General features: G+C 42.8%; 1 long non-coding RNA gene across 2 annotated transcripts in view; it reads left to right on the top strand.

Moving 5' to 3' along the window:
* Nucleotides 1–16,389, top strand: part of LOC134911821 (uncharacterized) — a 172,737-nt gene that overhangs the window by 37,237 nt on the left and 119,111 nt on the right. The window contains exon 1 of one of the 2 annotated variants that reach the window (XR_010176870.1): nucleotides 1,970–2,050. The exons of the other annotated variant lie outside the window; for it this stretch is intronic. This is a non-coding gene — a long non-coding RNA (uncharacterized LOC134911821). Of the gene's footprint in view, nucleotides 1–1,969; nucleotides 2,051–16,389 lie in introns of those variants that run through there. 2 annotated transcript variants of the gene reach the window in all.

Here is a 16,389-nt window from a genome sequence, read left to right as displayed (position 1 = left end):
CGTACAGCACTGTGTGGCAGCATTCCTGTATCAGCTAGCTGTACAGTTGGCAGCCACCAGGGAGCACTGTAGAGTTAAAAAAAAAGTTTAAAACAAAAGTACAGTAAGCGCCGGCACACTTTTGTCATGATCCGTGCCGGCGCCCACTATTTATATGTCTGTGCCATATTGCATATGCCAGCCTCTCTGCCCTATTTCTGCATATAACAACCTCTGTCCTTTTTTGCAAGTGCCAGCCTCCCTGCCCACCTCCTGTCTGTGCTAATATCTCTACTCATTCTTGTCTGTGCCATCCTTTTTGCTGTTCTGTCTGAACCAGCCATTATGATCTTATCCTGTCTGCGCTAGCCTCTATGCGGGTCTCCTTCTGCACCAGTCTCTCTGTCCTTCCCTATTTGTGCCCACTGTTCTATCCTTCTACTTAATATGCCAGACTCTGCCTACAGAGTCGGCCCTAACCAATATGATGCCATAGGCAAGATTTTGGCTGGTGCCCCATAGCACAGCTGCTAGTTCCGCCTCTGACCCTGCACCTCTTTTCCAGCACCATAACCACTCACCCATAGCAGTCCTTATTTTGGCACTTCTACCCCTTATATTTTAAATGGGAACATTCAGTGTGAAGACAAAAAAGGGGCATGTTCTTCTTGATGGGAAGGGGTATGGCCACATGTTAGTTCTCCCAATTCAATTTATGCCACACAGTAGTGTAACTTTATTCACATTATATCATGCGATAGTGTCCCTTATTAACATTACATCACACGGTAGTACCATTTTACCTTATATACATTACTCCTCACAGTAGTGCCCCTTATTCACATTACACCACACCATATTGCTCTTTATTTACATTAGACCACAGTAGTGCCATTTCTATACATTACGCCACACAGCACAGCACCTTATACACTTAATGCTACATATTAGTAATGCCTTTATACATATAATAAACACAGTAATGCCCCTTACACATATGACACACATTATTATTGTCCTTATAAACATACAGTAATGCGCCTTACACATTATGCCAACCTTTATTAATGCCCTTATACACATAATGTCCCTTACACATATGCCACACATTATTAACACCAATAAACACATTATGACACACATATTGCCCCTTACACATACTGCATGCTGCACATTATTAATGCACTTATACACATGACACACATAATGCCCCTTACACATATGCTGAATAATATTGCAAAACCAACCCACCTGTACACAGCACTCACACAGCCGCTAACACTGTGACCTCTGCCTCTGCTTGGATACAGATGTGTCCTCATACAGTACATCTTTCCTCAATATGCCATGCAGCAGGAGATGCCTGGAGTGAGTCAGCTGGCAGCTCCCGGCCAGCTCTGCTAACGTTGGATGCCTTTTTTGCCGATAATGCATCTTATTTGCATTGCTATGTAGCTGGGATGCACAAGTAGCTTCTGCTGATTAAAATGATATATGGCATGCATATAATCTGTGTGTGACTGTGGCTGTACCTGCATACGAAATGCTACGTTACAGTGATTTCCAGGAATACACTGTAATGTAGCAGTCACACACAGAATACAGGCATGCCGCATATCATTTTAATCAGCCACCGAGAGTCCAAACGACTAAGCATGGCTATATGTCACACTTAGCTCCGGACTTGCTGATTTTTGTTTGCAAAAAAGCACTATAGGGCTGCACAAATAGTCACCAAAATCAGGCGACAAGGAGTGCGAATTTGCCCACCGTTGCCAATGTTTTTATGCAATAAGGATGGCAACCCGTCCCCCTTGCATGTAATTGAATTGGCTCGCTAAGAGTGGTACTGGACAGGAAAAAAATATTTATTATTATTATTATTATTATTATTATAAACAAAAAATAACTTTTTCTTTTGTAAATTGTATTGAAAACATTTACTTTTTTTCCATTGTTTGTGAATCTGCTACTGGAAATTCAAGTCCGGGCTTTCAGAACAGTGTCCATGTGATAGCTAAAAAACCCAAGACAACCAGACCTAGAGGGACCTAGACTGGCCAACGAGGAGGTAAGAGTCTTCTTACCACTTTGTGTTAATATCACCAGGAAACTAGGTATCACATACAGTATGTCGAATTCTCATTGGTAAATTATGGAAATAGATTTCTAAGTGATGCAGTGGCATAACTAGAAATTTTTCTCCCCCAAGCCAAAAAATTATCTGCCCCCCCCCCCTCCATAATTGGCACTAGTAAAGTGGCGAATCTGCGTGCGACAAAAGCGCGCCTTACAAAAAAAGGTGTGGCCTTGCTGAAATGGGCGTGGCTTTGCATGAAGGGGCGTGGCATTGCAGAGAAAGACTACCTTATGTCCCAGTTTTGCAACCTGCACGCCCAGGCGTTGGCCACCACAGGAAAAAAAAAGAATCCTGATTCATGCCCCTTACATTATTTGTCATTTTTCCTCCGTATATATATATATATATATATATTATACCACATACTGCAATGGCCCTTAGACATTATGCCACACACAATAATGCCCATGACACAATATGCCACACACCATAATGCCCCCGACACATTATGCAACACACCGTAATGCCTGTGACACATTATGACAGGCATCGCAATGCCCATTATACATTATGCTACACACTGCAATGCCCCTGATACATTATAGCACATACAATGCTTGTGACAGATTATGCCATACACTGCAATGTCCGTGATACATTATGCCACACACCGCAATGACCCTGAGACATTATACCACATACCACAATGGCCGTGATATAGTATACCACACACCGTAATGCCTGTGACACATACCGCAATGCCTGTTATACCCTATGCCACACACCACAATGCCCATTATACATTATGCCACACACTGCAATGCCCCTGAGACATTATACCACATACCACAATGCCTGTGATATAGTATGCCACACATCGTAATGCCTGTGACACATTATGACACACACCGCAATGTATGTGATACATTATGACACACACCGCAATGTCCGTGATACATTGTCACAAACCGCAATGCCCATTACACATTAAGTCCTACAGTAAGGCTTCTAATTACTTTTAAATTACCTGCTCATTGCCAGGGGTTTCCATGCACGGTGCAAGGGGTTTTCATGCTCAGGGTGTCATGCTCGTTGCCAGGGGTTTCATGCGCTAGGTGTTATGCTTATTGCCAGGGGTATCATATGCTGGGTTTCAAGCTTGTTGCCAGGTGGTAATATTCGTTGCCAGGGGTTTCATGCACTGGGTGTCATGCCCGTTGCTAGGGGGTAATGCTTGTTGCCAGGGATTTCACGAGCTGGGTGTTGTGCTTGTAACCAGGGGGTAATGCTTGTTGCTAGGGCTGTGGTCCCAGTGCCAGATATTCCCCCACAGTGCCAGGTACACATATGCCCCCAGTGCCATTTATGCCCCCCCCCCCCAGTGCCTGGTACACATATATCCCCAGTGCTAACTATGCCTCCCCCCCCAGTGCCAGGTACACATATACCCCCCCAGTGCCAAATATGCTCCCCCAGAGCCATATATGCTCCCCCAGTGCCAAATATGCTCCCCCAGTGCCAAATATGCCCCCCCAGTGCCAAATATGCTCCCCCAGTGCCAAATATACTCCCCCCCAGTGCCAAATATGCTCCCCCAGTGCCACGTACACCCTCAGATGGCCCCAGATGGTGACAGGTTAACCAGCTTCAAGTGAAATAAAGATCATGCCAGGACCGCTCCTTGGTTATTTACTATATGATAGCTGGTTTATTTAACATTAAACAATTTACAAATAAATGAAAACTTAAAAAAGTACTTAACTTAAAACATTTGGACATTGTTTTCAGTTAAGTATTTTTTTAAGTTTACCTTTATTTCACTTGAAGCTGGTAAACCTGTCACCATCTGGGGCGCACCAAGAAGCAAAAGAACCTGTCTTTTCCTATATATGGGGGTAAAGGCATAATTGTTGTGTTTGATGTGCCATTCGTGACAACAGTACTACACTATGCAGTCCTTTCTCTGTCTTTGAGACCTAGAATTGTTGACGGAAGGTTCTGCCGTAAGAGGGAATTACAAGGCTTGGTTCTATTACATGCAGGATTACTATTGTTTCAAGGTAAAGGCATAATTGTTGTGCTTGGTGTGACATTTGGTGACAAACAATACTACACTATATAGTCCTTTCTCTGTCTTGGAGATCCAGAATTGTTGCCGGAAGTTTTCGCTATAAAGGGGGGTACTCACGGAGAGATCCATGCTTAAAATCTAAGCAATCTGACTAGATTGCTTAGATTTTAAGCATAGATCACTCGTGTGTACCCCCTACAGCAATAGCGATGCGCAGCCCCGCGCATAGCTATCGCTGGTGCTAGATTGGCCTGCCGTGCAGGCCAATCTAGCACGTCGCTCATTTCACCCGCTGGGTGAAGTGAGCGCCCCCCCCCCCCCCCGTCTCCCCCCGCGCGCTCAGCACGCTCAGCACACATCGCGCTGTACTGAGCAGCGGGAGAGATGTGTGCTGAGCGGTTCGCTCAGCACACATCTCTCCCGTGTATAGGGCCTCTAAGAGGAAACTACAAGGCCCCCTGTTGTTACATACAAGATTACTATCGCTTCAAGATACACAGATAAGCATTACCCTGCTATAACCACCCCACTGTAACTGTATTACACTATCTCTGTTTTCTGTTTCTCTTTGAGAGTTAATACACGTCTCGGGAGCTGCTTCATTAACAATCTGACTACAGGCTGTTATATATACCAAAATCTGGTACAGGTACCATCTACATTATATACATTGTCAATCTGTTATTTGAAACTACTACACTATTAGGCGCCTGTTCCCTCCCCATTGTTTCTATATATATATATATATATATATATATATATATATATATATATATATAAGTAGCAGTAGTCAGCAGCACTCCATACTGAATAAGATAGAAAGTTAAAGCCGGTGCCCTCCGTTTAACACCCCCAGCAGGGATGTCTTAAAACAACAGACCCAGTCGGCGGCACTCACGGCTCCCTCAGCAGGGAATAAAACGAGACGTAGTCGCAGAGCTTGTCAACGTTTCAATGTTATTAATGTAACATTTTCATCAGGACATAAAACAAAGTGAAAGTGTGACATACCTATATACCACCGAGGCCGTCCATGCCGCCCGCCGTCCGCCCGCTGCACGTCCATCACAACTGACGTCATCATGCCGCGCCAGACGCGGCGTTACGGAGAGCCCCGTTACACCTGCAAGTGGAACAACATAATTAACTGCTACAAACAAGAAAACAAATAATAAACATAAAACTCATGTGGAGATGCATTGATACATAACATGGCTATTAATTGCTCCAATTATTGGCTGTTACACAGAAATAAACATTAAAAGAAATATAGCAATAATTTGGTACATAAATGATGCTGTTAATTAGTACCACAAGATGTTCTTAACATGGTTTCAAGGTAATAGTTTTAACATAGTATCAGTTACTATTCAAGCATCACATTCAAATTGGACGACATTAATTCGTCCAAGAGAGTGTGGTGCAAAACTTTCAATGCAAATTACCTTAAATTACACCCAAAGATATGTGATAAGGCTTAGAGGAAACAATGTAACCCAGAGTGTTCGTTTAGACCTCTGGGCGCAAGGGTGTCCAACAAAAAAATCCAACGTGCCTCTGCTTTCAAGAGGATTAATCCCCTGTCACCTCCACGTTTAAGAGGAGGAACATGGTCAATAATTTGATGTTTCAGAACCGCCAAGGAATGGTTGGCAGTTAAAAAATGTCGGGCGACAGGTTGGTCGCTCTTTTTAGTGGACAAAGCTGCTCTAATTGAAGCCCGATGGCCCGCCATTCTTTCTTTGAAAGTGCATTCAGTTTTGCCGATATAGTGCAAGCCGCAAGGGCAGCTTAGCATATATACGACAAATTTAGTAGAACAAGTTAATCTGTGTCGGATTTTGTATCTTTTGCCTGTATAAGGATGGCAAAAGCTGTTGCCGACAATCATATGGTTACATGTAGTGCAACCAAGACATTTGAAGCATCCGACCCTTAAAGGATTTAAAAAAGAGGAAGAGGCGTTAGAGGCAACTGAAGTCTGTGAAGAAAATTGGATATTGGTTTTCACCAAGTGGTCGCGCAGGTTACGCCCACGTTTATAAGCTGGCATCAGGCGGGTATTAGATAGGGAACTTAGCTGTTGGTCCGATTGAATAATGGGCCAGAAGTTTTTACTGGTCTGATTGATTTTATTACTAAGGGTATTATATTTATTTACCCAAATAAATTTCTCATGACTGATTTTTTTCTTAACTGGTTCCAATAATTGTGGACGTGGAATTTTTAAAACTCGTTTTTTGATATTATTTAGCTCAGCTGGATGGTATCCTCGTTCAATAAATTTCGCTATCATAACGTCAAGGGATGCTTCAACTTTAGATTCCTCACTTACAATGCGTCTGACTCTCAGCATTTGTGAGTAGGGAAGACCGCTCAGCAATGCTTTAGGATGATGACTAGAGGGGAGTAAAATATTATTGCGGTCTGTTGGTTTCACAAACATGTTAGTAGTGATCTTGCCATCACACACCTTAATCTGTACATCAAGGTAATTAACCCTTTCAGAATCAATATTGTAAGTTAACTTGATGGGAGTGGTAGACTGGTTGTGAGTGTCAATTAAATTAGAAAGGGACTCATGTGTACCCGTCCACAGGATTAACAGGTCGTCTATAAACCTTAGGTACAACAAAACATTTAAACGTACTGATGAATCTGAAAAGAATAAATGGTCTTCTATCTGAAACATAAAAGCGTTAGCAACAGAAGGAGATACATTACTGCCCATAGAACAACCTTGCAGTTGAAGATAATATTGATTGTTAAATAAAAAATAATTCCGCTGTAACGTAAGTTTTAATAATTCCATAAAGAGATCAATATCGGGACCTTTGTAAGCCGGATTGTTAGTAATCAAATTTCTGATTGCAAGAAGTCCCAATTCATGGGGTATGGACGTATAGAGATTACAAACATCAATGGTGGCAAGTAGACAGTTCTGAGGAACTTCTGTGATCCTTCCCAATTGGATTAATAGATCTGTTGTGTCTTTGAGACAGGATGTTTTCGCTTGAATGCACGGTTGCAAATGAAAGTCCAGAAATATGGATATGTTTTGATAAAGGGAACCGCGTGCTGAGATGATAGGACGTGCTGGTGGATGGTGACAGTCTTTATGGATTTTTGGTATGGAATAAAGAACTGGGGTTACCGGAAATGAAGTGGTTAATGCTTCACAATCTTCTTTTGTGAGTAAGCCTTCATTGGTGGCTCTCGCTAGGATCAGGTCTAATTCTCGCTTGTAGCGGGCAGTAGGATCATGAGTAAGTTTCTGATAGGTATGGGTGTCTTGTAATTGACGGTCAAGTTCAGCCACATAATCCGCAGTATTCTGAATTACGAGGGCTCCCCCCTTATCAGATGGACGAAATACCACGTCATCATATTTACTCATTCGCTGTAGCGCCTCCCATTCATTTTTAGAAAGGTTGTTAACCGACGTCTTAGAGTTGAAGTTGACAATGCTAAATTCCTTTGTCGTATAAACAACCCTTTATGAAGCTAAGAACACTGTACGCTGTTTACTTAAGAAGTACCGTAATGGTACGCTAGTTGCGTAACGATCGCTCAGCCGTAGGCGAGACGCTCAAGCGTCACGTTCGCTCACGGCCCAGCGATCACAGGACACGTTATTGGTTATGTCTAGGGTAATGATTCGCTATGGCGTAGCGGACGCTCGAGACCACGAGGAGATCACCAGCGGCGCATACGCTCACAACGCTATACCTTAATGTTTAAACCTTATACCAAAGAAATACACTGAATACCTTAATGTGAGTACAGGGTGTAAGTGCAACCTTGTGTAACCTGACTAACTACAAAGCTGCTTGAGCGTCACCGACGCTCAAGTGAACACTTAACACTATAGAAAATACACAGATACTGGTTTAGGTTCCAAGGCCTATTAACTGTATTATATCTAATATACTTGTAAAAGGGGATAACAGTACAAATGATACACTACAATATAACAGAGACTTCCTAACCACAGAACTAAACAATAAATACAAAAAGACAATACTACACTGACCTAAATGCAATACAATACAATACTATCTAATACAATACAATACTAGCCTAGTCTAGGGGAGATATGAGAGAACAGAACAGAGAGAGAGAGAGAGAGAGAGAGATGAGATGAGAGAAATTGGCTCACAGAAAGACAATGATTACGGAGAGAAACTTACGCACAAAGGGTATGATCGCCTGCGCCTCGATATCCAGCTCCCGGCTATCAGCAGATAACCGTTGATGAGAGAGTGAGAGCTGGATGTGGTCGGCCTGCCTATTTATGCCCCACACACAATGCAATCTCCTGGTCCTACAATCCCATTGTCCATTGGCCGAAGGAATTCGGCCCTGCATCATAACAAAAGGTCATAGGGTGATTCATACAGGTGGGCTGTGACGATTTCCAACAGCTCAGGTGGGTGGGAAACTGGGTTTCCCGCCGCATACCTGAGTATGTGTAAATAATAGAAATGGACATAAACTTCTTATGTCCATAACTATTCGCACGGGCGATTAATACGCTCCAAACCAACACCGGAATATTGCTAATTAAATACTCTTCCGATGGGTACCAAACACTGCTGTATGATTCCTGTTAGACCCTTCGTACGATATAAAGAGGGATTCCCCAGCTCTGGGACATTGTATTTTAACCAAACTTTCAGAATCTATCAAAGGGACCATGATCTATAAACTACATTAATTGTGAAAATATGTAACGAATGAGTCGCACGCTACGACTATATAAACTCTACCGTAAATACGCATACCGCGCCTGCGAGTGCACGCTATTGCGGGTATGCGCCTCCACGGGAGAGCGTACGCACGCGCAGCGCGGACCAGTGTGCGGTGCAAATATGGCAACGTGCATTGAGACATTTTTCTGACTTTGACAGTCCACCCTTTGGCAGTCAATAATAACTGCCACAAAACATTTAAGGAGAAAAATGTAAGTCAGGGGTTAATTGATTTCCATGGTTGGGTAAGGGAGGAGAGAGGAGAAGGTGTGAAGAGGGTATGACCTAGTGAGATAGCAGAAGCATGTGTGTATGAATCCATGTTTGGGGGGGTCATGTATCATCGTGCCGTACGTGTTGTAAATCAAGCTTCGAGGTATTGCGAAGTATACATTTGAATTCCTTCTTATCCTGTGGTACAGGTCTGTGGATGGGCTGTCAAACTTTACCGAGCTCTTTTCGGATTTTGAACAAAATGGGGAGCACATTTTAGTTGATGATACATGAGTGGGGGAGGTATGTGGTTGCTGATATCTGTGCCTGTATTCCCTATCGTCTATGTGTGTCATTACCTGAGGGTTGTAGAGATGAAGATAAAGAACACTTACGAAAAATGCAATGATATTCTATGTCAGGGAAATGTACATCTGTTGTTGAAGTTGTGTTCGGTATCTGTTGAGAGTCGTCTTCTTTGCGCTGTTTTGCTCCTTAGGCATGAGCAACAAGCTTTGTCAGTGCCATCAGATTTACAAAAATGTTGGGCTAGCGTGAGTTTAAAAATACTAGGGAAACTGGGGATCCATGGCAAAGTTCATCAAGTGTCCATATTTAAAGTTGTCAAATCTTCTTCTTTGGTCAATCCGTTGTCTGTATACATCTCGTCTCGTCAGCTTCCTCGTCCAAGGGGGTCTTTGTATCTGGGAGAAAAGCAGAAAAACAGGTGAAAGAAACGGACCGTATAATCGCATTTTCATCACATCCTGGTTTCTATCATTGGGTCATAAATCAAATCCAGGTTAATTACAGTTTCCTCGCTCCTCAAGCTCATCACTTTTGTACTTTGTTTGCACCTCATTAAAGCCTGCCCGCATCTAAATATCAATCCAATCGATATAACGACACCCAAGATACATAGTAGAAACTTTCCAACATCCATTATGACTCCTTGAGCCCAGTCTCCTAAACCGGAGAACCAATTTCGCGGGTTCAACCATGACACCCAACCAGTCAGCTCATTACCTACAGCAGCAAGGGTGAGATTGTGTTTTCGACGAAATTCCCACTTTAGTTGGAGAATATCGTCCATCTTTTGGTCTATGACCTCTACCGGATCCTCGGTGCTATTTGTGATATACGTGCAACACTTTATGCCGTACTGTGTTGCTAATGTAACACAATATCCGCCTGTTACTGCTGTAAGATAATTAAGAACCATCCTATGCTGAACTAGTTCTGTTTTATAAGCTTGAAGTTCTCTTCCAGTGTATCTAAACGTGTCATCATACATTTCAGTGATATTATCTAACAAATTGGCGAGTGCGGAAATGTATCTATAATTCATCACTCCTCGAGCGGTACGAGTGAAATCTAACGCTACCAGAACCTGAATCCCGGTGGATTCATGGATAAGATCAGAGGCCGGATGCTCTAACCTTTCTGACAGTTGTCTTTTAACTCGGTGCTCGTAATGAGTGTGAGTATAAGGAGCTTGGGCACCACGGTGTATGTCCTTCATTTTGTCATGTGTAACAGTCATCACTTCAGGCAATACTTTTCCAATATAACACAATCCTTCAGAGTTTGGGGCAAGCCACTTGTACGCCTTTCTCCCGCATATGAAATATGCATCATCGGGGAGAACATATGGGACGGAGAAGGACATGACCATGTTACAAACCTTCCAGGTGAAATCTCCTGACCCTAATTCTTCCATCTGCCTAATGCACGTATCAGTTTGTATGATATGTGCACAGTATCCTGGTGATACCTCTCCAACTCTAGTAATCCTATTTCCTAAGGTATATCGATACCGGAAAGATTTTCCTCTACTGGCTATGTGGCGTACCAGCTCTGTATCTGTAGGCATTCTATCTGCTCTGTGTGAAAAGGTCATGGTAAGGTTGCTCCATGACACTTCCCAATTTCCCGGTTTTCTGGGATTGGAGATGTTAAAACATAATAGGGACCTATCCACATGGTATTGGTGGAGCTTCAAACTAGGAGGGCTGGAGATGTTAAACCTCCGGTCCACCGGTCTCCCACCACTTAGCTCAAGTACCTCCCCTAACGTTAAAGGAAATGGTACTAGCCCTGATTTGCTGTGACCCTGAGGTACTTGAGAGCATACCCAACAATCTGTTTGGTTTAACACGTTACCCACTAAGGAGTGATAGTCACTCAATGGATGCCGGTCCATATGGATATTAAAACTGGATTGGCATTTCTTTGTTACAGAGCCTACAGATACAACTTTCTTTTTTGAACTAACATTCCTTCACAGTTGTTTACAAATAACATGGTTGTTAGATCGTGCCCGGTACTCGCCTTTGCTTGGTGATTGGGTTGCTATTGGAAATTTACACCTCCGTCTCAGTCATCAGGACCTTTCTGGATCCTTTCTCGACCTCACTGGTACTCTCACCGAAACAGACTGCTCTGGTCAACATCATGGTTAACGGGAAAAATCCATATCACAGTCTCTTGGGGCAAGTCCATCTTACAGGAGGAGAAAAGAAGAAATTTGTAAATGGGGTATAAGAAAATCAGTTTGAGGGGGAGAGAACTCGTTACGATAATAAGTTCTCTCGTCTTGTTGTTCTTCTTGTTCTGCTGTCCTCTCAAAGGTGTTGTCTCTCAGTCTTCAAAAACGATCATTCTGGTGATGCAATATTCCTTCCTAACCGACGATCTTTCTGTAAGGAGCAAAAATCTGGCATTACCATTGGTCCAACTGAGGGGTGACATAGCATCTTTAAACCATGGAAACATGAGTGAGAAGAGAGAGAAAATAAAAAAACAAAAGAGATAGAGAACAATTCATGTGCATATATACATTACATAACTCGACAATAACCATCAATAAGAAAAGAGAAACAAAGCATTTTTAAACATTGTAAGAAAACATTGTTAGCATTAGAAAAACATTGTCAGACTTATTAGGCTGTCATATCTATGTGTCTACTGGTCTCCTTGAGCAGTCCCTCCCCACCAGCACCTGCATTACTCCACTGTCTGTATCTGGCCAGAAATACATTGTGGCGGAGGTCATGCTGGGGTTTGGTAGACTTCTGCAAGGACCAAGTGGATATGCAATGTGTGAATTCTTACCACTACTAGTCAGAGATGGGGATAGAGAGAGGGAGAGAAAAAAACATTTTTCACAAATACATTTACAACTTTTCACCTGGTCATTCCTGTGTCTTTAGTGAATGACCTCCCATTTCATTAACCGTTACTTCAGGCTTGCCTCCATTCCTAATAATCACCTTTCCTGCCTATGTGATCCTTGATTATAATGGTGTGTATTGTAATTTTGCTCATTTCTTGGTCTAGGGGGTCTAACTTTATGTGTGTTATTACAGTTGCTGGCATAATGCCCTTCTCTCCTACAATGGTAACAAATCCTGGGCTCCCTCCACGTGTCAATGACCTGAGGTTTTGGTTGATTTGATGCCTCCTCAAACGCTCGGATGCTCATCATCATCAATCGTTTCCCCTGTACTTCCCTGGTTCCTTGGATACCATGATTATGTCGCTGTCTTTCTCTTGATCTACAATCTCTTGCGATGTGTCCCTTTTTATGACAATGGTAACAGACTACCATATCTGGGTTTCTCGCAGGGGTGTGGGGCTTTTGTTGGGGTGGTCTTGTGGTTTGGGCCTGTATATTTGCTGCCATTAACTTATCTCTTAGTGACTCTCTGTACCTGGTGATATTCTGGTCATGATTAATGACGGCCTCTCTTAGTGCGGCCACCGAGATATCTCTCCAGTTTGGGTTGGTGGTCTGTACCCTTGTTTTTAATTCATCCTTTAAACCATTCATTAATACCTTAACCGCTATTCCTTTATGTTGTGCATTTGTCTTGATGTCTGCGATCCCAGTGTTTCTAGCCATTATTTGCAGTGCTCGATTGAAATAATTAGAAACATTTTCCCTTTCGTTTTGCCTTATGGAGAGAATGTCATTCCACTTGACAGCAGCTGGGAAATATATTCCTAACTGTCGGTTAATCTGCCTAATACATTCCTGATTGTGTTCCTCCATACAAGGTACCTCCGTGTTTAATTTACAATCAGCAATGAATTTTTCAGGGTCAACCCTGGAGGGCAAACATGCCCTCAGCACTGTCCGCCACTCTTTGTTGGTGGGTTCTGTGGCGTTTCCTAGTTCTTTAATAAACCTTTGACATTTGGCTAGATTTCTCCTAGGATCAGGAAATTCAGACATAATTGATCTCAATTCGGTCCGGGACCAGAGACAGCGCATTGCACTGTCCTTGACGGGAATGATTCCCTGATCGTCAGTCTTCCCATTGGGGACTGAGATCACCCTGGCCAGATCGAGCTCAGCTACATCATCTTGTGTTGGTCTTACAATATGGGGTACATCTGTTTGTGCGTGATATGAAACATTGTACGTACCTGTGGACACGACCTCACCTGACCCTCTGTTAGGGGGTTCGATTATTGCCTTTACCAATTTGGTCGTGTCCACCTGGATGTCTTGTAGGATGGCTTCTGGAAGAGGTGCCGACATCGTTCTGGGCTCACTTTCTTGTTTGTATTCCTGAGGGAGGTTTGACATGGGGTGCAGCTTGCACAGGTTAATAGTTGTACATTCAACAGTATTACAATAATCATGGTTACATTTATTACACTTATCCTTATAATCTATATTACAGTTGCTAAGAGCGTTTTTATTGTTCCACCTTTGTGCTTTTCTCTCCGCAATCAACTCCTCTCCTGCTGCCATGTCTCTCCTCTCAAGATAAGAGTCAGAAAAGTCAATAGACTCTTTTTGTAATTCACTTTCCTGTTGCCATAACTGTAAATATTCATAATGTTTATTTTGTCTCTTCGTTGGTTCAATGAGACTTATCCTCCTCCTTAAATTTTGTAACACTACTGGACTGAAGCTACCTATTCTTGGGAATTTGTCCCTGTCTTGTACAGTCATTCTCTCCCATTCATCACATAAAACTTCAGCGTGATTTCCATATTTCTTACACATCACATATCGTGCCGACCCGATGGATCGGTTCTCTGAATCAACCCGAACCGAGGTTGATCGCCCCCTACCTGAACAACTGGCCCCCATAATCTGCAGGCGTTGCTTATTCCTCCTTGAATATCAAGGCTTTCAGCGAACCCTTACAAACAAACCAAGAAGTCCTTGGGCAGGCCGGCGGTGGCGGTTTACCAAGTACCCCACTTACTTCTCGCCCACGTTGGCCAGTACTGCAATCACTGTAACCAGAGCTGCTGTACCCAACCCAGGGCCCCTGTGAACCTTTATTTACTGGGGCGTGCTGGACCTACCAGTCCCCAGTAAGTATCGGTTGTTGGATAGTTCCCGAGTGACCAGCGAACTTCCCTTCCAAAAATAAAAAATTACACAAATCACGTCAGAATGTACAAATAGCGTTTGTGACCACTTTACTCTAATGGTATTAGGTCAGATTACTAACTACTGCACACAATTACGTGCGGTCCAATCGTTCAGTACACGAGCACTACTTGTCATGTACTGAAAGATCAATGGAATCTATGTTTCCGGCTGCGATTCCTTCAGCCAGAGCTTGTATGGCCTATATGGGTTCTGCACCAACACCCCAGGCGTTGTGCCACTGGACTTTTATAGCGGACCTCTTTGTTACCTTATGACCTCCTGGTCTGTTAACCTTATGGTCCGCTATACTCTAATGCTCAAATATTATTTAACCAGGGATGCCTCCCTAGCCACCGTATATGTCACTTACACGTATGTCCCTTGACGAGTACCCGGCTTTCCTTTTGGTTCCACCTTAAAGTTATATAAACTTTTGTATACAAAACACACTCACTCAACACATGTACACTTTTGTTTCTATATCTATTTCTGCGCAGAAATTGTCTTTAGCCCAACAGTGTTACCAATTAGGAGCAGGATCTGTTAAACTAAATTTCAGATTTTCCAAAAATAGATTTGCGTTATTTACCGCTTCGCGTTATCTACCGCTGTGCGTTAATTATCGCCTTTGCGTTACTTCACTTTATCACAACTTGAGCTACGTGGGCGTAACCGGACGCTACGTTGCGTAATGAACGCTGCGTGCGTCTGCCTTTGGATTGCGTACGCTAGTCTTTGTTAGCGACACGTGTACGCAATATAAAAGATCCACCGTAACACAATTTCTATTTTTATCAATGTAAATGATCCCTGATCATCTACCGCAATCCACACTGACTGCCTTGTATCTCAGACAAACCGTGTGTTGTTCTATACTTTAACTATTACCTCTACTATGAAATAACAGCAAATCTCTTTTTAGCACTTTCTATCAACTATAAAATTGGCAAACAGGAATAGTGATATACGAAAATGAAACAGAAATGCAGATATATGCGTGCGTACGCAAGACAAAAGAAAAATAAACAGTTTTAAAAGGACACAAGCGTTTTGTTCTTACTTCCGGTTACCGGGTTCCTTCAGCACTCTTTATCTAAGCGAAGCAGACGCTTATCCCGCCAGCACTATGAGACAATCTCCCACCCTTTGCTGGGGGATAATGTCTGCTGATCTACCTAGTGCAGATGTGAGAAGTATAGGACGAGTCCCCAATTGACAATGCTAAATTCCTTTGTCGTATAAACAACCCTTTATGAAGCTAAGAACACTGTACGCTGTTTACTTAAGAAGTACCGTAATGGTACGCTAGTTGCGTAACGATCGCTCAGCCGTAGGCGAGACGCTCAAGCGTCACGTTCGCTCACGGCCCAGCGATCACAGGACACGTTATTGGTTATGTCTAGGGTAATGATTCGCTATGGCGTAGCGGACGCTCGAGACCACGAGGAGATCACCAGCGGCGCATACGCTCACAACGCTATACCTTAATGTTTAAACCTTATACCAAAGAAATACACTGAATACCTTAATGTGAGTACAGGGTGTAAGTGCAACCTTGTGCAACCTGACTAACTACAAAGCTGCTTGAGCGTCACCGACGCTCAAGTGAACACTTAACACTATAGAAAATACACAGATACTGGTTTAGGTTCCAAGGCCTATTAACTGTATTATATCTAATATACTTGTAAAAGGGGATAACAGTACAAATGATACACTACAATATAACAGAGACTTCCTAACCACAGAACTAAACAATAAATACAAAAAGACAATACTACACTGACCTAAATGCAATACAATACAATACTATCTAATACAATACAATACTAGCCTAGTCTAGGGGAGATATGAGAGAACAGAACAGAGAGAGAGAGAGAGAGAGAGAGATGAGATG

This window comes from Pseudophryne corroboree, chromosome 4, assembly GCF_028390025.1.
Source record: "Pseudophryne corroboree isolate aPseCor3 chromosome 4, aPseCor3.hap2, whole genome shotgun sequence".
Taxonomy (NCBI): Eukaryota; Metazoa; Chordata; class Amphibia; order Anura; family Myobatrachidae; genus Pseudophryne; species Pseudophryne corroboree.
Note: the sequence above shows the minus strand (reverse complement) of the source record. Positions and strands in the feature narration are given on the sequence as shown.